The sequence below is a fragment of the Scyliorhinus torazame genome, chromosome 11 (genome assembly GCF_047496885.1).
Source record: "Scyliorhinus torazame isolate Kashiwa2021f chromosome 11, sScyTor2.1, whole genome shotgun sequence".
In the NCBI taxonomy this organism is placed as follows: Eukaryota; Metazoa; Chordata; class Chondrichthyes; order Carcharhiniformes; family Scyliorhinidae; genus Scyliorhinus; species Scyliorhinus torazame.
The window spans coordinates 163,821,038-163,845,597 of NC_092717.1; the positions used below are offsets into that span (position 1 = coordinate 163,821,038).

At 48.8% G+C, this 24,560-nt stretch overlaps 1 protein-coding gene across 3 annotated transcripts in view; it reads left to right on the forward strand.

The window, feature by feature from the left end:
- Positions 1 to 2,314: 2,314 nt before the first annotated feature.
- The window catches only part of LOC140385621 (NEDD4-like E3 ubiquitin-protein ligase WWP1), a 300,217-nt gene continuing 277,971 nt past the window's right edge, over positions 2,315 to 24,560 (forward strand). For 2 of the 3 annotated variants that reach the window (XM_072467951.1, XM_072467952.1), the window contains exon 1: positions 2,315 to 2,456. The gene's annotated coding sequence lies outside the window, so the exon portion shown is untranslated. The remainder of the gene's footprint in view (positions 2,457 to 24,560) is intronic. The other variant, XM_072467953.1, reaches the window with a different exon arrangement.

The following is a 24,560-nucleotide window of genomic DNA, read 5'->3' on the forward strand; positions in this document are numbered from 1 at the left end:
ACACCATTGTATTATGAGGGCATAGCCTGAATCAATACTTTTGGCAGCAGGCGAGTCTACCACCAGTTTCAGAACTTCTTGGGCTTGAATCTCCGATTTTGAGGCTTCTCTGATTTTGAAGCTATGTCCAGAGGAAGTGTCTGGTTTTATGCTGAAAAAAATCAGCGAGGCCCCAGCACCGACTGGTGAGGGGCTAGTAGCCGGGCCATGTAAAAAGCACAGCCTTCCCTATATAAGCGCCTGGAGAATTGGCAGGTACATGGCCGCGCATGAGCATGGCGACAACCTGTAGCGGTCGCGCCGTACAACATGGTGCCGGACGTGTGCAGACCCGACCTGCCAGATAGTGCCCCCCTGGACACTCCCTGGGCCACACCCCACCAGTACCCCGAGCCCTTGCCGTAATCCCCCCGGCCAGCAGCATGCCCCCCCCCCCCCCCCCCCCCGGCCGACTGTGGCAGCACTGGACACAGACCGCAGCCTCCACGTCGGGTTCACGACAACTGAGAGCACACATGCCCCGCGTCATCGGGAACTCAGCCTTTGGGGCTGGAGCATCAGGGGAGGGCAATCAGGTAACCTCCTGAGGCCGTCCCAACGGCAGGCGGCGTACTGCTAGATGACGCCGTTTTGGAGGGGGCGGAGTATCCAAAAACAGGCACTGCCCTCGATTCGGCCGTAAACAGGGATTCTTTGCTCGATCGCTGATTACAATATTGGCTTCGGGCAATGGAGAATCCCCCCCTTGTCTCTAAAAGGGAAGCAGATGGTGTACTTACTGGAAGCTATCTACATCACTCCTGGACAGGAGGCAGTGGGGGTCTCCACATGAGTCATCTGGCCACAGGTTCTTACCATGTGGCTACCAAATTAACTGTATATTTTCAGTATGTGGTACAGGGGATCAAGGAGTCAGTTAAACGTTATTTGCTTCTGACACCAGACTTCTCATGTAACTGTTCTACTCAGAACTTGCTTGTGGCAGGAGAGTCCTGGAAGACAACAGAAACCCTTTAAGTCCTCAAAGAATACCTGAAGAGATCAAACATCATCACTGACTCATGGAAGTCCTTCGCTTGTAACTGACCAAAATTGAGGTTTATTCAGGAAGTCACCAAACACATTGAGAGACTTTGTTGAGATAATAATAATAATTTTTATTATTGTCACAAGTAGGCTTGCATTAACACTGCAATGAAGTTACTGTGAAAAGCCCCTGGTCGTCAGACTCCGGTGCCTGTTCGGGTTCACAGAGGGAGAATTCAGAATGTCCAATTCACATAACAGCAATCTTTCGGGACTTTGTGGGAGGAAATCTGAGCGGCCGGAGGAAAGCCACTCAGACACGGGGAGAGCGTGAAGACTCCGTACAGTGACCAAGACGGGAATCGAACCTGGAACACTGGCGCTGTGAAGCAACAGTGGTTACCACTGTGTTACGAGCACGCAGAGGTGAAACTGAGGCGTTGGAGAGACCGTACAAACCTCCACTCACTTCATGCACCTGACCTTTCAAGCACCACCTGCCCCACATGTGGCGGTTTGCGGATTGTGCTTTGGACATAACCGCCATCTCAGACACACCAAACCAGAGTGAAAGCAAGTTATCCTTGATCCGGAGAGACTGTCCAAGAAGATTTGTGCCATCTTTCTCTTTGACATAGGGTGTAACATTTCACCTTGAACATGCACACTCCATACAACCATTCCGACTTAGAACTATACCGCTGTTCCTTTACTTTCCCTGGGTCAAAATCCTGAAACTCCCTCCCTCATTGCTCAGTTGGCTGAACTGCTGGTTCGTGATGCAATGCAGAACCAGGCTAACAGCATTGGTCCAATTCCCGTACTGGTTGAGGTTTATTCATGAAGGCCTGCCCTTCTCTACCTATTTTACTCCTCTGAGGTGTGGTGATCCTCAGATTAGGTCACCACCAGTCAGCTATCCCCCTCAAATCTGGGATTATGGCTGTTCTACTTTGAGAGTAGACAAGTGCGAGGATCGAAGAATGGTTGCAACAACTGGTCCAGTCTTGACCACCTTGACCCAATGAATGGTCTGCCGCTCTCATGCGCCCTCTCCCAATTCTATTTGGATTTCGACTTGGGTGTCCCGCTGGCTGGTGGACACCGTGCACATTGCAAAGACAGTTTGGCCTTCAGCAGCGTGAGTGCTCCACAACATTAAAGGCCGCTGTGCTGGGGGAGGTTTCCCCCACAAGTTCTCGCTCTGCTCATCTCTCTCCCTGTCCCCCTGTGACGACCGCGGTCGCAGCGCGCGCGCGCGCGCGAGAGAGAGAGCCAACACGCGCACACGTGCACGCGGCTGTCGGTGCCGGAGATGGGAATCGGAGAGCGGGGCTGCGCGGCGGAGCGGAGAGACGAGGAGTAAGGGGGAAAGCGGAGCCGGAGCGACAGCGCAGGAGGAGCCGGAGGGGGGAGAGGCCTGTAAAGCGGTGAGCAGCTCAGGCCCGGCCGGACGTTGTTTGTGTTATTTTGTTCCGATGGGGGTGACTCGGGCACGGTTGATAGCGGAGCTCCGGCTGGGGCTGTCAGTGAGGAGGCCCCGGGGCCCGGGGGAGCTGTGCGGGCCGAGCGCCCCGAGTCTCCGGGGCCGGTCAGACAGGCGATGTGCCCGGGCCGAGGGCGCCACTGCTCCGCCTCTCGGCCGTGTTTCGGAGCTCGCACTCGATCCCGATCCTGCAGGAAAAATAAATCGGTGTTATAAATAAAAGTTATTGTCAAAGGAGTGGAGATTTGCAGCTCGGTTTCCCTGAGAAGGCTGCTGCTGCTTTTTGTGGATGATAAAATGGATCAGACATGGTCTGGCCGACAGCTCGAGATTGGTCTGGTCTGTGCTCCAGGCTGGACAGCGGATGGTTTGTCGCCTGTGTCCCGGGGGGAGGCAGAGAGAGAGAGAGAGAGGGGGGGGGGAGGAGGCAGAGAGAGAGAGAGGGGGGGGAGGAGGCAGAGAGAGAGGGGGGGGAGGAGGCAGAGAGAGAGGGGGGGGGGAGGAGGCAGAGAGAGAGAGAGAGGGGGGGGGAGGAGGCAGAGAGAGAGGGGGGGGGGGAGGAGGCAGAGAGAGAGAGAGGGGGGGGGAGGAGAGAGAGAGGGGGGGGGAGGAGAGAGAGAGGGGGGGGGAGGAGGCAGAGAGAGAGAGAGGGGGGGGGGGAGGAGGCAGAGAGAGAGAGAGGGGGGGGAGGAGGCAGAGAGAGAGAGGGGGGGGGAGGAGCAGAGAGAGAGAGGGGGGGGAGGAGGCAGAGAGAGAGAGAGGGGGGGGAGGAGGCAGAGAGAGAGAGAGGGGGGGGAGGCAGAGAGAGAGAGAGAGGGGGGGAGGCAGAGAGAGAGAGAGGGGGGAGGCAGAGAGAGAGGGGGGGGGGAGGCAGAGAGAGAGGGGGGGAGGCAGAGAGAGAGGGGGGGAGGCAGAGAGAGAGGGGGGGAGGCAGAGAGAGAGGGGGGGAGGCAGAGAGAGAGGGGGGAGGCAGGAGAGAGAGAGAGGGGGGGGGGAGGCAGAGAGAGAGAGGGGGGGGGAGGCAGAGAGAGAGAGGGGGGGGGAGGCAGAGAGAGAGGGGGGGGGAGGCAGAGAGAGAGGGGGGGGAGGCAGAGAGAGAGGGGGGGAGGCAGAGAGAGAGGGGGGGGAGGCAGAGAGAGAGGGGGGGGAGGCAGAGAGAGAGGGGGAGGCAAAGAGAGAGGGGGAGGCAAAGAGAGAGGGGGGGCAGAGAGAGAGAGAGTGGGGGCAGAGAGAGAGAGAGTGGGGGCAGAGAGAGAGAGTGGGGGCAGAGAGAGAGAGTGGGGGCAGAGAGAGAGGGGGGGAGGCAGAGAGAGAGAGGGGGGAGGCAGAGAGAGAGAGGGGGAGGCAGAGAGAGAGGGGGGAGGCAGAGAGAGTGGGGGGGGAGGCAGAGAGTGGGGGGGAGGCAGAGAGAGAGAGGGGGGAGGCAGAGAGAGGGGGGGAGGCAGAGAGAGTGGGGGGGAGGCAGAGAGAGTGGGGGGGAGGGCAGAGAGAGAGAGAGAGAGGGGAGGGCAGAGAGAGAGAGGGGGGAGGGCAGAGAGAGAGAGGGGGGGGAGGGCAGAGAGAGAGAGGGGGGGGGAGGGCAGAGAGAGAGAGGGGGGAGGGCAGAGAGAGAGAGAGGGGGGAGGGCAGAGAGAGAGAGGGGGGAGGGCAGAGAGAGAGAGGGGGGAGGGCAGAGAGAGAGAGGGGGGAGGGCAGAGAGAGAGAGGGGGGAGGGCAGAGAGAGAGAGGGGGGGAGGGGCAGAGAGAGAGAGGGGGGGAGGGCAGAGAGAGAGAGGGGGGGAGGGCAGAGAGAGAGAGGGGGGGAGGGCAGAGAGAGAGAGGGGGGGAGGGCAGAGAGAGAGAGGGGGGGGAGGGCAGAGAGAGAGAGGGGGGGGAGGGCAGAGAGAGAGAGGGGGGAGGGCAGAGAGAGAGAGGGGGGGAGGGCAGAGAGAGAGAGGGGGGGAGGGCAGAGAGAGAGAGGGGGGGAGGGCAGAGAGAGAGAGGGGGGGAGGGCAGAGAGAGAGAGGGGGGGAGGGCAGAGAGAGAGAGGGGGGGAGGGCAGAGAGAGAGAGGGGGGGAGGGCAGAGAGAGAGAGGGGGGGAGGGCAGAGAGAGAGAGGGGGGAGGGCAGAGAGAGAGGGGGAGGGCAGAGAGAGAGGGGGAGGGCAGAGGGGGAGGGCAGAGAGAGAGGGGGAGGGCAGAGAGAGAGGGGGAGGGCAGAGAGAGAGGGGGGGAGGGCAGAGAGAGAGAGGGGGAGGGCAGAGAGAGAGAGGGGGAGGGCAGAGAGAGAGAGGGGGAGGGCAGAGAGAGAGGGGGGGAGGGCAGAGAGAGAGAGGGGGGGCAGAGAGGGGGGAGGGCAGAGAGAGGGGGAAGGGGGCAGAGAGAGGGGGGAGGGGGTGGAGGGCAGGGGAGGGGGGCTGAGAGAGGGAGGGCAGAGAAGGGGGGAGGAGGGCAGAGAGAGGGGAAGGAGGGCAGAGGGGGGGAGGCAGAGAGAGGAGGGGGGAGGCCGGGGGGGGGGGTTCTTGGTCTGTCTGGGGGGAGGCAGAGCTTGGGGAGGGGATGTCTGGGGGGGAGGCAGAGCTTGGGGAGGGGGGTCTACGTCTCTGGGGGGGAGGGGGTTTCTGGGTCGGTCTGGGGTGGGGGGGGGGTCTGGGTCGGCAGAGCTTAGGGAGGTGGGGGTCTGGGTCTGTGGGGGGAGGGAGGTCTACGTCTCTGGGGGGGGGGGTGGAGCAGAGCTTGGGGAGGTAGGGCTCTGGGTCGGTCTGGGGGGGGTTCTGGGTCGGGGTGGGTGTGGGTCGGTCTGGGTGGGCAGAGCTTAGGGAGGTGGGGTTCTGGGTTCGTCTGGGGGGGGCGGTTCTGGGTCTGTCTGGAGGGGGGGGGGGGGTTCTGGATCTGTCTGGGGGGGGGTGGGGGAGATTCGGTGTGGAGGGACCACTGCAGTTCCAGTTACAAGCCACCCTCCTGGCAATCACAAAATGACCATGACGAAGCAGCAGCACGTCTTAGACTTGTACATGAGTGTTTTTGATCAAACCCCGTTCTCCCATCTGTGCGCTGGTAGGTCTCAATCCAGCGGGGGTCTAGTGTGACTGGAGAGGATGCAGTTTGCAAGTTTTGACGAAAGCATTTTTTCTCAGGTTGTTTTTTTAAAGTGTTTTGTTTTGGACTCCTGTCAGCTGTCGTGCCCCCCCCGCCCCCGGTCTGATCCAAGATGCGAGAAAAGGATGCCTCTGCTGACAAAAGTAAAACATTGCAGCATCTCATTTCTGGGCCTTTTGTAGGCCTGGTGCTGTCTGCAAGAATACAGCCCGATGAGCTGTTTTGTAATCACTGTGTTCCGATGGATTTTTAAGCCTCCCAAATGATAGTCATCGTGACCTCTCTCCATGCCTAAATGACAACTGATAAAATTCAGGAAAGCCTTCCAAATCTTCACTGAATTTCATAGATTAAGTCCCTTTTTAAAAAAAGGGAAAAGCAAAGAACGGAATTTAAATACAATCACTACAGGAGGGAATGTGCAGGCAGCAAAGCCTTCATTTCTCTTATGTGTGTTTAATAGTGTATTTGCTGATAGTTTTATTTTTGACTTGTGATTACACAGATGCCATTGTTTGTCAACATTCAAATTAAAAGTCAAAAATATTCTTTGAAGCTAAAACTGCATCCCGAAATTACAAGTCTTGATGACGATGTCCGTGAAATTAATTAACCTAAAGCTCATGCCATGTATTTATGTTGAGAGTTTTTTTACCAACCAAAGCCTGACTTTACTCAAACCCGATGCCCGTATTGTGTTTATATTATGCCTGTTTTTAATACATAACTCACTTGAAGCTTAGTTTGCTGTGGCCACCTGGACAATTATCTTAAGTTGCAGACACTTGTTAAATCACTTCATCTTGATACCTAGTATCTTTGTGGTACAAGACTGTATGAGCTCTTCTTTTGACCAGTGACTGAGATTGCAGCTACTTCAATTACTGCATGCATTTATGATCATATTTTATTTGCCTCAAAATCAGAAAATGAAATAACGAGAAGACATGCAAAAAGAATCCATGTGATTTGGCACCTATTTAATTCAGTTTTGTAAAAAGAATTTGTATGCAGGACCTCAGATTAATTATCACTAGTTATTGCGGAATATATCTCCCCGTGTCTGCGTGGGTCGCCTCCGGGTGCCCACAGTCCAAAGACATGCAGGTTAGGTGGATTGGCCACGCTAAATTGTCCTTAGTGTCCAAAAAGATTAGGAGGGGTTATTGCGTTACGGGGATAGGGTGGAAGTGAGGGCTTAAGTGGGTCGGTGCAGACTCGATGGGCTGAATGGCCTCCTGCACTGTATGGTCTATATGCACGGTTTAATAACTTCAGTTTATTTCTCTGATTGCAGTAACAGGCTGCAAATAAAATTAGATAATTTAAAATTATGCAAACCATAGTCTCAAACAAGGATCAGCAGCAGAAATATATGATGATTGACAGTCCTATTATTCTGCATGACTCTTGTTTCCTTGCTCTGTGAATTGAAAGTCACTGACGAACCGAATTTGAAGATGGGGGAAAGGGGCAATAGGATGAGGTGAGACTGAGTAATGTTTGCATTCATGGGGGCCCTGTACATGAATTATGGAAAGTTAACATACAGGTACAGCAAGCAATTAGGCAGTCAAATAGTATGTTAGCTTTAGTTATCAAGGGATTCATTTAAGAATAAAGAAGTTTTACTAAACCTCTACAGGGCTTCAGTGAGGTCGTACATGGACTTGTTGCAATTTGGTCTCCTTACTCAAAGACAAACAAGACTGGTTCCTGGATGAAAGGATTGCCCTATGAGGAGAGGCTTATCTTCTCTGCAGCCTAGAAGAATGAAAATTGATTTAATTGAAACTTGTAAAATTCTTAAGGGACATGATATAGCAGATTCTTTGTTGGGGAACCTAGACATAGGGTCACAGACTCAGAATGAGTGGTTGGCTAATTTAGCCTGAGATGAGAAGTTTCTTCACTGAAGTAGCTGTTGATCTTGGAATTTGTTGATCTTTGGAATTTGCTGTTCCAGAGAACTGTGGAGACCCGGCTGAAGTTGCGAGATTTCTGGGTACCAAAACAATTAAGGAATATGGGGATAATGGGGGAAGGTTGAGTTGAGGTGGAAGATCAGATATGGTCTTATTAAATGGCATATTTTGTATGTTCTAATGTGGGATGAACATATATCTTCTGTGATATAACAGAATATGAAGGCAATGAGACCCAAGGAAGTTGCGATTTTTAGAAAAATGCTGAGGGCTGTGATTAACCTTCTTGATGCATGGGATTAGCATAGATGTTTTTAAGGGAAAGCCGAAACAAAAAAATGCTTGAAACATATGAAAGCAGAAGCATGGGTTAATATTTTGGTATAAACCCCTGCCTAATCTTCTGAAAATTAGCTTTTACATGTTAGGTGATGGAGAAAGACGAGTAGCACCCCTGAAGGGACAGAAACAAAAGAAGTTTGTAAATTACAGGCAGGCGACAGAAAATCGGAGGGTCAATCACTTGGTCTGGTCTCATGATCTTCTCTGTGGTTGGCTCGAGTGACATGGGAGAAATTAATTTGGCTACCATATTTGCCAGAAATAGTGCATTTCCTTGGATACATAGCGTAAAAAGGATGTAAAATAACAAACAAATGCTCCTCTTTATGTGCATCTTTGAACTTTTAAGTTGTATTGTGTGTATATTATGCATTATGACCAGTTCTCAGTTGTAAGACTGTCCACAATATACATTTGAAAACAATAGTTGAATTCTAATATTTCCCATGCATCATTGTTGCATCATTTTGAAGTGCTGCTTAGAAAAATCAAAAAGTGATGACACTCATTACAGTGTTTGTGAGACCATGGTTGTAGAGACATGTAAAATTGACACTGATGGGAAAATAATCCAGAGACATTGTTTCAAAAGAATAATAGTATCAGAAATGAGCCCGACGCTGGATATTTCATTTTCTTTAGTTAAAGTGATAGATAATTCTACATTTTGTTCACCTTTTGCGGCAGGATATTCAAATTGGTCAGACAGGCGTTGGATCGAATTTGCTCGGTTGTAATTGTTATTATTTGGCAAGGGCATGTTAGTAAAGACAATTACTGTTCGGTTAGCCATACCAAATACACTGATAGCTCTACACAAACACCAGTTTGTCAGTTAGAAAATCCCCTGCTTTTGGTTCAGAATATATTTTCCTTTGGTTTAAATAAAATAAAAGCCAGGTAATTTAAGGAATATGTTTCTCTATAAAACAGATCTCTTTTTTAGTAATATATTTGAGAGAGATGTTTTTTTTCTCTGTCGGAGAGTACAGATAGTGTATTAATATTTTTACTTGAGTAAATGCTTACATTTTCAGATAAAAAAAACATTTAATTTCCATGTCTTTCCAATTGGCTGTGATATTGTTTATATTGGGTGGGATTTATCGACTATCCCGCCACATGTTTTTTGGCGGCGGAGGTGACCCACCAGTGGGATCTACCGGTCTCACCGTTGTCAACGGGGTTTCCCGGTGACAGCACCCCTCGTCGCCGGGAACCCCGTTTGCTGGCGTGGACAGCCATTGGTCCAGTAGCAATGTTAACATTTCTGAATCTTTTTAAACAACCTTGGTAGTATTAGGGATGATGTAACTGGAAGATTAGTGTTAAAAATAACAATAGCAGAAAATATTCTGCAAATGGGTAAAAATGGTAACTGATCATTCTATCAAAATATAACCAGATTGTTGAATTATGCCTTTATTTGGGAAACCAAACACTTTTTTTTACTCGCATACAATACTTGTGGACAGTGTTTTATCATGATGAAACTTCTCCAAATATTTTACATAGTGGCTTATATAGCCTTGCAGGTTTGTTGTATGGAGGAGTATAGTGGGTGAATTTAGCTTTATTCTTGCTGCACCTGAAGCAAATTGTGCAATCACAAACAATATTGGATCTCAGAATTTAATGCAGAGTCAGACTGTAGAGTTGATACTGTCAATTGTAAACCAGAGTGTACTGGAAAATGGAAATGCTTTGGTTTGCAGTTGTCAGTATAAACAGAGCATAAATGACAAAGTTGAACTCTTAAGTGCCAAATGAGATAAAATTGAATATCTCACTGTTCCACACTTGTAAAGACAGAACAGATAATTAGAACCAGATGAATTCTAATCTATTGACACATTTAAAAAAAAAAAGAAGTATATATATTGAAGTTTTCAGTTTTTACAATTTTCACATCAAAACAAAAGGAAAAGAGAAAAAACCATAGCTATCAATGAAAACAGGTACAGCACACAACAGAAGTCATTGCAAACATAGGAACAAATAAGAATGGATGAGCTGGGGACAAAGTCCCCAACGTGTTCACATCACGGATACAAGCTCTGTCTGCGCCAAAGCAGGATACAGTCAACAGCACAGAGTTACATCATACCCATAGCTTCAAAGAAAAGTGACAGAGGAATAAAAAAATCCCAGAGCTAAGATGGGAATTACACTGACACCCACACGTAATTTAGTGCCCTTCTAGGTCCAGGACAGAGCGGACAACCACCATATAATTACAAGATTACAAAGAGAGGACTGGGTACCACAATCCCAAGGAAATCTCAGTTGTCAAGCTCAGGGAAAATTAAGAAAAGAGTAAAGAATGAAGAGCAAAGACCCAAGCTATCAAACCCCACCCACCAGGTCCCAGGTCAAATGGAGGAACAGACCATCAAGCAACAACGCATCCCCTAGGGAGATACCACAGTAGCCATGAGGCGCGAGTTAAGAAAGACACCACCGGATTCCAGTCAGAAAGGACCCTGTCCCAGAGATGAGGATGCCGTCAAGGGTCACCAACAAGGCATGGGGGGAGCAACCTGATAGGGAGGGCCAGCCCATCGTGTCGTCCCCCCCCCCCCCCCCCCCCCCCCAGCACCAGAGAACCCACCCTGACGACCATAAGACCACTCATGAAAAAGATGTAGAGCTACCCAAAAACCACTTATCAAATAGGCTCGCTCATTTGACTATAGCACTGAGAACTACCATCTTAGCATCACCACAAGTACCTCAGGAGGAAACCAAGTACAAAATGAAGGAAGCAGTTGAAGCCACACCTCCAGGATCTCTCAAAAGGGAAGAGTAAGGATGGCAAGAACTATCAGAATCCAGAATCAATTGCTCGGACATCAGAGCTACCCGAGCTACCACCCAAGGCATTCCAAAATGGTCAAGAGACTTCCAACTGAGCCACAGGGGCACCTCACCCCTACCCCAGGGGAAAGAAAGGATAACTCTTAGGAACAACGCTCAGTCTGTTCCAAAGTAATTGATCACCCGGGTGCTAGACCCAGCCACACTGGGCTCCTCCCTACATGCGCCCTGAGAGAGAGCACCCCCATTCCTTGGGGACTGCAAGATACTGACCATTGCGCCAGGCCTTGGCACCGCCACAGATGGAAACTCAGGAGAATCTAAACCCAGGAACCTCTACACAACATCACTTCCACACAGTGCCAACCATTACACACACACACACACACACACAACCCACCCAACAAGAAAGGACATACAAAATGGTCCTAGCCAATGGGGGACTCCAGCACCGAGGAAAAAGAACTGTCACCCTCCACCACACCACCAGGTCAAGCCAGCATCAGAACCAACACCACCCCCAAACAAATGGGAGGAGAGAAGATAACCCCTGGGGAAGGGTGAGGAGAGAGGTGGGGGGAGATACAGCCAGATCATGGAAATAAAAAGGATACTCCAGGTTACCTCTGTCCTCAGTGAAGCTCCAACAGCAACTTAAATAATCAGAGAGGGAGACCCATATCAGGAGAAAAGACTGATTCGACCAAAAGGAAGAATCAGATATAACCCTGTATTCTTTGCGGTAAAATGCAGCCTGCCTGGGCCTAAAAAGAAAAAAGAATGGATGCTCTGAAATGAAAAAGTAGAAAACCGCCCTGAAACTGGTTAGTTCTAACTTTTTTTCAAAATATTTTCATTAAATTCGTAACAGTAATGCATGTATCAACAACCTCAACTAACATATTAAGACAAAGACCATGTCAACAATTATAACCTCCCCACCCCACAGCTTAAGGTAACCAGATCCTTGAAATACAATATAAACAATAGAACCCATCAATAGCTCCCTTCACTGTCAACTTGACCATCTCAAGATGCAAGAACTCATATCAAGTCATCCAGCCATGTTGCAACACTGGGAGGTATCACCTGCCTCCATCTCAGCAGAATCTGCTACCGAGCCAACAATGGGGCAAAGGCCAGGGCATCCGCCATCAGTCCTCGATTCCGGGTGCTCTGACATACCAAATATCGCTACTAAAGGGCAGGCTCCAAATCCACTTTTAAAATTGCCGATTATGGTGTTGAAAAAAGATCCCAGAACCCCACCAATTTGGGGAATGACCAGAACATGGACACATGGGTTGAAGGCCCTCTCGAGCACCACTCGCACCTATCCTCCACCTCTTCAAAAAATCGACTCATTCTGGCCTTGGTGAAATGTGTCCTGAGCACTGCCTTGAGCTGTATCAAACTTAACCACGCGCAGGATGACGTTGCATTCACTCTGCAGAGTGACTCATTCCATACCTCCTCCTCCAAAATGGGACCCAGCTCCTCTTCCACCTAGTCTTCACCACCTCCACTGAAACCTGCAGTTACCCCATGATCCGACCATACAACTTGGACATATGCCCCTTCTCCGACCCTGCACAGGAGAGAATCCGTTGCAGCAAGGTAGATGGTGGCAACCCGGGAATGTCGAAAAAGCTCGCCGGACCCAGTCACGCACTTGAAAGTACCTAAATGTATCCCCCCAGCTTATAATGCTTAGGATATAACCACCGGATTCAACGAATACTTCGACGGAGCCAATGGCAGAGTGGCCGTTGCCAACGCCTCCAGACACAACCACGACTCCATCCATACCCAGGCAGCCTCCTGGTCGCCGAACCAACCTAACACCTTCTCCGCATTGGTCGCCCAATAGTAAAACAACAAGTTCGGCAGCCCCAACACCCCCACATACCTCTCCCTTTGTAAGACCCCACTCCAGATCCGAGGCGTTCACCCTGCCCATATAAACCCTGTTATAAGTGGCTCCAACCCCTGGAAAAATGCTTTAGGTAGGAAAACCGGAAGGCACTGAAACAAAAACACAACTTGGCAATATATTAATCTTAGTCACTTGCACCCATCCTGCCAGAGACAATGGAAGGCTGTCCCACGCTCACCTACTCGCTAGATTCAGCGCTACCTGGATACCCAGATATTGGAAGCTTATCCCAGCACAATGAAATGGCAGCCCCCTCACCTCAGCTCCTCTTCTCCCCCCCCCCCCCCCCCCCACGCCCGAAATGTATACCCCGAAAAAGAGCTGAACTTCTCCAATATCCCCATTATATCACTAATTACTGGCCCTGGGTCCCTTGCATACATCAAAAGATTGTCAGCGTATAACGACACCCTGTGCTCCCCCCCCCCCCCCCCCACAAACGATCCCTCTCCACTTGTCCGGGGCCCTCGAGGCTCAATGACTCAATGTGAACAACGATGGAGACATAGGACAACCCTGTCTCGTCCCCCGATACAACCTGAAGGACCCTGAAACTCATGGTGTTAGTTTGCACATTAGCCAATGGTGGCTAATACAACAGCCACACCCATGACACAAACCCAGGACCAAACCTAAACTTCTCCAGAACCGTAAACACGAACCTCTACTCAACCCTGTCGGAAGCCTTTGCTGCGTCCAAAGACACAATTATCCCCGGCTCTGGCCGCACACTGGTGCAACAACCACATTGAGTAACCACCTCACGCTAGATGGCCATTTCCTATGCTTCACAAAGCCCATCTGAACCTCTTCCACAACTTCTGGGAGACATGGCTCCAACCTTAATGCTGACACTTTGACTAGAACTTTTGCATCTACGTTAAGCAGGGAGATCGACCGAGACGACCCGCACTCTGTGGGGTCCTTATCGTTTTTTAGAAGCAGGGAAGTGGAAGCCTGCCTCAATGTCTCCAGAAAGGAATCCCGACCCAATGAGTCATTAAACATTCCCAACATCAATGGGCCCAACAGATCCACAAACTTCTTATAAAATTCTACCGGGAACCCATCTTGCCCTGGCACCTTCCCAGCCTGCATCTACCCCAAAGCCGTGCACACCTCCTTCAACCCAAATCCTCCACAACTCTTCCTCTACCTGGGAAAACACCAACCCCTCTAAAAACCCGAACATCTGCTTAACCTCCGGCAACACCAACTTATAAACCCCCTCATAGAAGGTCCCAAACATACCATTGATCTTTTCTGGGACAGACACCACGAACATGTACACATGACTGTGTGGCAAAATTTGGCTCCAAACCCATCTACAGGTTTGCTGATGACCGTAGTGGGTCGGATCTCAAACAACAATGATTCCGAGTACAGGAGGGAGAAAGAGAACCTAGTGGCACGGTGAAACAACAACAATTTATCCCTCCACATCAGCAAAACTAAGGAGCTAAACATTGACTTCAGGAAGCAAAGTACCATACACATCCCTGTCTGCACAATGGTGCAGAGGTGGAGATGGTTGACAACTTCAAATTCCTAGCTGTGCACATCACCAACAATCTGACTTGGTCCACCCATGTTGACGCTTTGACCAAGAAAGCACAACAGTGCCTATATTTCTTCAGGAAACTTAGGAAATTTGGCATGTCCACATTGACTCTTAACAATTTTTACAGATGAACCATAGAAAGCATCCTATCTGGCTGCATCACAGCCTGACATGGCAACTGCTCGGCCCAAGTCCATAAGAAACTACAGTGAGTCGTAAACACAGCCCAGTCCATCACGCAAACCCGTCTCTCATCCATTGACTCTGTCAACACCTCCCAGTTCCTTGGGAATGTGGGCAGCATAATCAAAGATCCCTCCCACCCGGGTTATTCTCTCTTCCAACATCTACCATCGGGCAGAAGATACAAAAGTCTGAGAACACGCACTAACAGGTTCAAAAACAGCTTCTTCCCCACTGTTACAAGACTCCTGAATGGCCCTCTTATGGACTGAACTAATCTCTTCACATATCTTCTCTACTGAGTAGTACTACACTCCGTATGCTCAACCGATGCCTGTCCCTATGTATTTACATTGTGTATTTATGTATGTCCCATGTTTATTCATGTATAGAATGATCTATCTGGACTGTACGCAGAACAATACTTTTCACTGTACCTCGGTACACATGACAAATCAAAACCAATCCAACCAATCCCCTCTGATGTGCCATCAATTATACAAAGACGAGTTGTGGAATGAAACTGTAGTTTTAATAAACCTGCTGGCAACTGATCCCGAACTGGGGCAGGGCCAGAAGTCGACCACCTTTATACAGAGCCTGAGGGGAGGAGCCACAGGCAGAGCCAGCAGAGACAACAAACAATATATACAATACAGTAACTGGTTTACCACAATATATACAATACAGTAACTGGTTTACCATAATATATATAATACAGTAACAGTGGTTTACCACATTCACCCCCTGTTTAAAAAAAAAAGTCCGGCGGGGGTGAAGTGAACTTAAAGATCGAGTCTGTCGGGGGCTTTGACCTTATGCCGTGAATGCCTCCGACCCGGCTGTGGCGTGGGCACTGGTGTCAAGACCTACATGTCCGGGAACGTGTTGTCGTCTTCTTCGTCCAGTAGTTGAGTCGGTGGAGAGAGAGAGACAGTGAAGGGGCAGGGGTGGGGGTGGTGGTGGTGGTGATGGTAACTGGGGGGCCTGCGGGTGCCAAATTCCGAAGTAGCCGAGTAGCGGTGGAGGGAGACGGTGTAGGGTCGGGGGTGGTGGTGATGGTCGCTGGGGAACCTGCAGGTGCCAAATCCCGAAGGGAGACTGTCCTGCCGCCCGTTATGGTGTGCCACGTAGGCATATTGTGGGTTGTCATGGAGAAGAACCCTATAGATCAGGGGTCCAATTTATGACTCCTCGCATGCTTCCGGAGGAGGACGGGCCCTGGGACCGTCAGCCAGGATGGGAGCGAGACCCCTGAGGTGGACTTCCTGGGGAAGACAAACATTCGTTCGTGAGGGGTCTCATTGGTGGCAGTGCACAGGAGTGACCGGATGGGGTGGAGCGCATTGGGAAGGACCTCCTGCCAGCGGGAGACTGGGAGACGTCTAGACCGTAGGGCAAGAAGGAAGGCCTTCCAGGCCGTCGCGTTCTCCCTCTCCACCTGTCCGTTTCCCCGGAGGTTGTAGCTGGTAGTCCTGCTTGAGGCGATGCCCTTGCTAAGCAGGAACTGACTCAACTCGTCACTCATGAAAGAGGAACCCCGATCGCTATGGATGTTGGTGGGGAAACTGAATAAGGTGAAGAAACTGTGCAGGGCCTTGATGACAGTGGCAGAGGTCATGTCAGGGCATGGGATGGTGAAAGGGAAATGTGAGTACTCGTCAAAATTGTTGAGGAAGTACACGTTATGGTCAGTGGAGGGGAGGAGCCTTTTGAAGTCGATGCTAAGGCACTCAAAGAGGCGGGAAGCCTTTACCAGGTGGGCTCTGTCTGGCCGATAGAAGTGTGGTTTGCACTCCGCGTAGACCTGGCAGTCCCTGGCCATGGTCCTGACCTCCTCGATGGAGTAAGGCAGGTTGCAGGCCTTGACTAAATGAAAGAAACGGGTGGCCCCCGGGTGACAGAGGTCAGCATGGAGGGCCCGAAGTCGGTCTACTTGCGCGCTGGCACATGTCCCGCAGGATAGGGCACCTGGGGGCTCATTGAGCTTCCCAGGTTGATACAAGATATCGTAAATGTAGGTGGAGAGTTCGATCCTCCACCTCAGGATCTTGTCATTCTTGATCTTGCCCCGCTGTGTGCCTATATGACCCACACTCCAGGTCCTTCCCCTTCTTCGGGATTAGCGTAATCGCCGCCTGTGTCAATGTCTCCGACAGCTCCACATTTTCCAGCACCCCGCGAAACATCACCAAATGCGGTGCCAACCCCATCTCAAACTCCTTATAGAACTCCGCCTTGGTAACCTCCCCATATCTACGTCCTCTCCGCCGGCTCTGTACAGCTTCTCATAATGCTCCCTCAATGCCTCGTTGATCCTCCCCAGCTCCGACACTAACTCCCCCTTCCCTGTCCGCACTCTCAAAATTTCTCTAGACGTGGCCTGCCTCTGTAGCTGGTGGTCCAGCATACGGCTCACCTTCTCTCCATATTCATATTGGACCCACCTCGCTCTCCGCAACTGCCCCACTGCCTTCACCGTCGTCAGCATGTCAAACTCCCCCCTGTAACCTTTTTCCCTCTGTCAACCCTTCCTTGGTGGAAGCTCTTGAATATTTCCTGTCCACCTCGACTATCTGGTCCAACAACCTTCCATACTCCTCTCTCCTCCTCCAGTCCCTTTATGCCTTGAATGAGATAACCTCCACCCAAACCACTGCCTTCATCACCTCCCAAAACCTGGCTGCTGACAGATCCCCATTCTGATTCAACGCCACATTATCTCTGATCACTGACCGTACCTTCTCACAGACCCCCTTATCCGCCAAAAGCCAGATTCCATCCCGGCCTCTGCTCCTGCCTCGAACTAAGCCTGACCTCCAGCCAGTGCGGAGCATGATTTGATATCACAATTCCCGTGTACAATGGATGTAGTGCTGGAGTGAGCCTCCATTTGGCCCTGAATGGATTCGGGATCACTGATCCACAATAAACCTTAAAAAAATATTAGCAGCCCAGTAATAAAACAATACGTTTTGGAGTGCCAAGCCCCTGTCTGTTTATCTCTCTCGAGTGGAATTCTTACCCACCCAAATAAAAGCAGGTTATAAAATAAGGTTAATTTGTTGACCTTAATAAAAAAGGATTTTGGCAGGAAAATGGGGAGACATTGAAAGAGAAATAAAAACCTTGGGAGTACGTTCATTTGTATTGTTTGAATCATATACACCAAAGATAGAGAAAGGTTATTCCACCTCTGTAGGTCTATTTTAACATTATTGATTAGATTCGAGGAATTCAATTTGTGGCTATCCTGACCCCCAAGTAATAAAAACTTGTATTAGAGAGGCGGAAAGATATTAGAGAGGTGGAAAGGTATCATGCCTAAATAGCTCACCTTCTAGGGGGGTTGACCGGGAAACATTCACTCTTGCCTAGGTTTAACTTCTAGCCAGAGCAGGAACCAAAGGTTACTGTCTAAGTGTCTTCATTATGCCCTCAATGGAGGGAGTGGGTTTGTAATATATAAAAGTAAGTTGCCTGCATAAAGAGGTATTCAATGTTGCACCCCATCAAGGTTAATATCCCGCCATTGATTAGAGGCCCTCAAGGCTATAGAGAGTGCTCTATTGCTAGGGCGAATAAGAGTGGAGAAAATAGGCAGCCATGCGTAGTGCCCCTGTTCAAGGGGAAGTCGTCTGAGTATAAAGTGTTCGTGTGAACACTGGCTGTAGGGGCATTATATAACAAGCAGATCCAAGAGGCATATTTATGGCCGAATCTAAATCTAAATCACCCGAGAATCTAAATCACCACTCCACCCTGTCAATGCTTTCTTAACGTCAAGAGAAACTATCACCTCAGGCTGGGGGCAGGGGAGGGGGAAAGAATAACATTTAAAAGGCAATGTATATTGGCTGATAATTCTCGGCCCCATACAAAGCCAGTTTCAGCGTCCAAAATTATATTGGGAAGGCAAGGCTCCAACCAGAGTGGCAGAACCTTATCGGGCAGCTCGGTTAAGGATGAGATGGGATGATATGAACCGCATCGTGTCCTTCTCCCTCTTAAGGAGCAAGGAAATAGAGGCTGGAGTAAGGGTCAGAGGCAATGAACCCCTGGATAGGGAGCCATTAAACATATCTGATAACAAAGGTCCGAGCTGTTCCGAGAACGTCTTATAAAATTCGGAAGGCCATTCGGGCCATGCGCCTTGCCAGGCTGCAGCAGCAAAATACGTTTTAAAATCTTGTCGGGGCGTAACAGGGAGCCCATCTCAGGGCTCTTACCCACTTTGATATCTGGGACGGGCAGACAATTTAGACATGACCGACTTGTGCAAGGGGGACTCTGATTTATACAGTCGCAGTAATAGGATTTAAAAGCTGCATTTACCATTCAGTATCTGGGAGATTTCACGGGAAGCCGCTTGACGTGGATATGGTGAGCCAGAAGACGACTGGCCTTCTCCTCGTACTCATAAAAAGTACCCCTGAGCGTTGTAACTGACAAACAGTTTGGTTGGAGGACAGTAGCTCAAACTGTGTCTGTAATTTTTTTCTGCTCGCGAATAGCTCTGGAGTAGGATTGAGTGAGTACCTCTAAAATGGAGTCCACCAGCCTCTGCTGCTCCAACCTTTTGTCCTCAGCATGTATGCTCTATAATAAATAATTTCCCCCCCGGACAGCACGGTGGCACAGTGGTTAGCACTGCTGCTTCACACCGCCGAGGACCTGTGTTCGATCCCGGCCCCAGGTCACTGTTCGTGTGGAATTTGCACATTCTCCCCATGTCTGCGGGGGTCTCACCCCCACAAGCCAAAAGATGTGCAGAGTAGGTAAATTGCCCGTTAATTGGAGACAAAATTAATTGGGTACTCTAAATTTATATTAAAAAAATAATTTCCCCCCTTCCTCCCTAAGGATGGCCTAAAGAATCTTCCACAACGGGGGGAGATTGAGTTGGACCTATTTAATAGATGTAGTCGCCAATAGAGGCTGAAAGGCGCTTGCAAAATTTTTCTCAGCCAGCAAAGTAGTATTGAACCTCCAGGGTGGGTGTTGGGTTGGACCCACCATCAGCAAATTAACACTAAAACCCACCCCACATCCCATCCCCACCCCAAAAACGCCATCACAATTGGGTATAATCACACCCAAAAACAAATGAAACGGTGGCAAACAATAACACTGTAAAGCCTACATTTAACAAAATAATACGAAACCCGAACTCTAAGCTCATTTTAAAAATGATTATTATGAGCTGCAGCAAACCCTCTAATACCACTCCCATTAACTAACACTCCTTGTTAGCAGGGAGACTCCCAACTGGAGAGTAAAAACGTATTTGATTTCAAGGCCACGCTAGCGACTAAAAGTTGCGCCAGATGACAATAATGAGAAGAAAAAGGGAACAATAGATTAATGTAAGAAACAAAGAGCAGAGATCTCTCGGATATAACTAAAGGCATTAAGAGTTCACTCAAACAATGAATATGAAAAGAAACAAAGTACAAAGTGCCTGTACACAGAGCCATAAAACCGATAAAACAGCGCAAAACTTGTGCTTTGGACAAAGGAATCCACATCTCCTGGTGAGTCAATTTCTTTTTGTGGTCTTTTTCTCAATGTTACTTGAAGACAGGTTGAATAAAACATCCTGAACTTTACTCCACTCTTGTACAGGGTGAATTTCACTCCATTAAAAGCGGCTCTTTTCTTAGCTAGGTCTGCACTACAGCCTTAGAGAGTGGACTTCCCACTTGAGATCCCGGACGCTCCCTTGCCCATTGAAGAATCAGCTCCTTTTCTTTGAAACTGTGAAATCTTGCGATCACTGCACGAGGAGGAGCTCCAGAGCGAGGCTTAGGTCAAAATGAGCGATGGGCCACGTCTAATTCTCGGGGATTGAAGCAAACCCTCGTCGACCATCTTGTGGAACAGGTCGGAGAAATATTCAGAAGAGGTGCGACCCTCACTCCCATCCAGTAACCCCACAATAAGCACAATAAGGGATAGTGTTCTCTCTATTACAAGAATTTTCTATTGTGCCTCCATAAAAACACCCACAACTCTTGGAATTGGATCTTGTACCTCAGAGCTGAGATTGCCCGCCAAAACAGAATCTTCGTTGGCAGCCATCATCTGATGATGCACGCTGCACTGTCAGGGCGGGAGCCTGCTCAAAAGCAACTGCACCACTAAAGGTAGCGCCCCACCCCAACTCCTTATAGCCACCACAAACAAGCGAGGATTTAAACATTCAAACTTTGCTCCATCTTGCAGAAACACCGACCAACAATTCTCACATATAGTGTAAACTATGTAAATCAAGTAAAGACAAAAAAAGTAATGCGCATAAGGATGTGGACGATGGCACAGTGGTTAGTATTGTTGCCTTAGCACCAGGGACCAGGGTTCAATTCCTGCCTTGGATGACGGTTTACGTGGAGTTTGCATGTTCTCCCCATGACTCCATAGGTTTCCTCCGGGTGCTCGGGTTTCCTCACACAGTCCAAAGGTGTGCAGGTTAGGTGGATTGGCCATGGTCAATGTGTGGGGTTACGGGATAGGGCGGGGGAGCAGGTCTAGGTAAGAGTGCTCTTTCGGAGAGTCGGTGCAGACTCAATGGGCCAACTGGCCTTCTGCACTGTAGGGTTTCTATAGATTCTGTGAAAAGCAGAAGCTCGCAAAAACACAACCGCGCTCATATCACATAACCTCCCCCCATTGTCACTTTTTAATGCATTGAAATCGTTCAGCAATTAAGTCAATTGCATGTTCACTTCTTAAATTCTTTAATTTTTATCCAAGAAAAGTGGTGGAATCTGGCTTCCTGGCTATTTTACTGTATTTAAGTCAACCGGGACAGGCTGAGTAATAACTGTTATTCACTCCACCTCCTGCAACCTCTTTTTGTCCATATGTCTCAAAGCAAGTGTTAAAGCAGGACTAATATGTTAACTATCACCATGGCTCAGTTGCCTCTGAATCAGAAGGTTGTGGGTGAAAATCCCACTATGGATTTTGAGGACTGAATCTAGGCAGATGCTTCACTGCTGTACTGAGGGACTATATTGTCAGAGATGCCATTTATGGCTGCCCTGTTATAAAGAATTTCCATGGGGCAATTAAAAGAAGGTGCCTGATCCATATTATTCTCTCCGGTAATGCCATTAAAATCGGATTATATCCTAATTCATTTGATGGAACCTTGTGGATAAAAGGCACTGATTTCTTTGCCATATAATAGATTATATACTTCCGGAATAGTTCAATGGTTGTGAAGCATTTTGCGATGTCCTAAAACCGCGATAATGGTCCACCAAATAGATTTGTTAGCAAAATTGAAGTCCATAGATTTGAAGGGGCACTGGCAGCGGAGATATAAAATTGACTACCAGAAAAAAAGCAGAAAGTAGCAGTGAATCATTGTTTTTTTGATCGGAAGAAGGTGTATAATAATTTTTGCTAGGGTCGGTATTAGAACCGCTGCTCTTTAGTTATATGTTAATGACTTGGAATTGTATATCGGGGATGGACACAAATCAAAATGAATTTAAAAATAAGAATAGTAGCAGACTTCAGGAGGATGTAGACAAACTGGTGGATAAGCAGATGCATGGCAGATAAAACTTAATGCAGAGAAGTGTGAAGTAATGAATTTTGGTAGGAAAATGAGAGCTGGTATAATTAAATTGCCATTTTAAAAGAACAGAGAAACCTGAAAGTTTCATGCCCAGAAATATTTGAAGGTGGCAAGACATGTTGTAGGATCTGTTACTTAAAAATAAGATAAGGGATGTTGGCATCAAAAGTAGATGCACAGAGCTACTGACTTGGAAGGCAACAACACGTTCAAGGATACTCATTAAATCTCAGCCCGAGTATTGTGTCCAGTTTTTGACTTCAGAAAGAACATCAAGCCCTTTTACAAGAGTGCACCAGGGATGAAGGATTTCAGCAATGTGGAGAGACTAGTGAAGTTTGGGATGCTATGACTTTGTAGCAATAAAGGTTAAGAAGAGATTGAATAAGAAAATAATAACTGTATTTACAGAGCAATTTCTCAACAACCCAGTGCCCCAAAGTGCTTCACAGTCAGCGAACTACTTGTGTTGTAAGGTAGGAAAGCAGTGAGTTTTTTGCACTCCAAACTCCCACAAACAGCAATGTGATAATGACCTGATAATCTGTTTTGGTGATGAATATTAGCCAGGACGCTGGAGATAGCTCCCCACCTCCTCTTCAAAACAGCGGCATGTGATCTTTGAAGTCTGCCTAAGGGTCCAGACAGGGCCTTGGTTTTTACTTTAAAATCATTTTTTCCCAGTTAAGGGGCAATTTTAGTGTGGCTAATCCATCTACCCTGCGCATTTTTGGGTTGTGGGGGTGAGACCCACGCAGACACGTGGAGAATGTGCAAACCCCACACGGACAGTGACCTGGGGCGAGGATCGAAGCCAGAACCTCGGCGTTGTGATGCAGCAGTGCTAACTGCGCCACCCAGCCTTAGTTTTTACCTCTCATCCTAAAGGCCACATCTCCTGACAGTGCAGCATTTCCAACAGTACTGGGATGTCACCCTGGATTGTTGTGCTCAAGCCCTGGAGTGGGACTTGAACTCACAATCTTCAAACTCACAGGTGAGTGTTACCAACTGAGCCATGGCTGAAGTGTTATAGAGGTGTTCCAAATAATGGGGGGGTGGGGGGGTGTTGATAGGATAGATGGGGAAAAACTGTTGCCAGTGGCAGAAGGACATAGATATAAGATAATTTTGCAAAACAATGGGGGAGGTGAAAGTAATTTTTTTATTATAAATTTATGAGTACCCAATTAAGGGACAATTTAGCATGGCCAATTCACCTACCCTGAACATATTTTGGAGTTGTGGGGGATAGACCCGCACAGACATGGGGATAATGTGCAAACTCCCCACGGACAGTGACCCGGAGCCTGGGTTGAACCCGGGTCCTCGGCGCAGCAAAGCAGCAGTGCTGCTCGGAGGTGAGAGTTACAATGATCTGGAATGCAATGCCTGCAAAGTTGGTGGAAGAGGATTTAATCCTAGTTTTCAAACTGGAATTGGATCTCTACTTAAATAGGAAATATTTGCAGGCCTGTAGGGAAAGGGCAGGGTTTTAGATTGTGTTTATTATCACGTGTACCGAGGTACAGTGAAAAGTATTTTTCTGCGAGCAGCTCAACAGATCATTAAGTACATGAAAAGAAAAGAAAAAAAAATACATAATAGGACAACATAAGGTACACAGTGTAATGGCATAACACTGGCATTGGGTGAAGTATACAGGGGTGTAGTGTTAATCAGATCAGTCCATAAGAGGGTCGTTTAGGAGTCTGGTAACATCTGGGAAGAAGCTGTTTTTGAGTCTGTTTGTGTGTGTTCTCAGACTTTTGTATCTCCTGCCCGATGGAAGAAGTTGGAAGAGTGCGTAAGCCTGGTGGAAGGGGTCTTTGATTATGCTGCCTGCTTTCCCCAGGCAGCGGGAGGTGCAGATGGAGTCAATGGATGGGAGGCAGGTTTGTGTGATGGACTAGGCTGTGTTCACGACTCTCTGAAGCTACTTGCGGTCTTGGGCCGAGCAGTTGCCATACCAGGCTGTGATGCAACCAGATAGGCTGCTTTCTATTGTGCATCTGTAAAAGTTGGTAAGAGTTAATGTGGACATGCCGAATTTCCTTAGTTTCCTGAGGCGCTGTTGTGCTTTCTTGGTGGTCGCGTCGACATGGGTGGACCAGGACAGAATTTTGGAGATCAGTACCCCATGGAATTTGAAGCTGCTAACCATCTCCACCTCGGCCCCATTGATGCTGACAGGGGTGTGTACAGTACTTTGCTTCCTGAAGTCAATGACCAGCTCTTTAGTTTGGCCAGCATTGAGGGATAGATTGTTGTCGCTGCACCGCTCCACTAGGTTCTCTATCTCCCTCCTGTATTCTGACTTGGCGAAATTCGAGATCCAGCCCACTACGCTCATATCATCAGCAAACTTGTAGGTGGAGTTAGAACCAAATTTTGCCACGCAGTCGTGTGTGTACAGGGAGTATAGTAGGGGGCTAAGTACCCAGCCTTGCGGGGCCCCGGTATTGAGGACTATTGTGGATGAGGTGTTGTTGTTCATTCTTACTGATTGTGGTCTGTGGGTCAGAAAGACGAGGATCCAGTTGCAGAGTGAGGAGCCAAGTCCTAGGTTTTGGAGCTTTGATATGAGCTTGGCTGGGATTATGGTATTGAAGGCGGAGC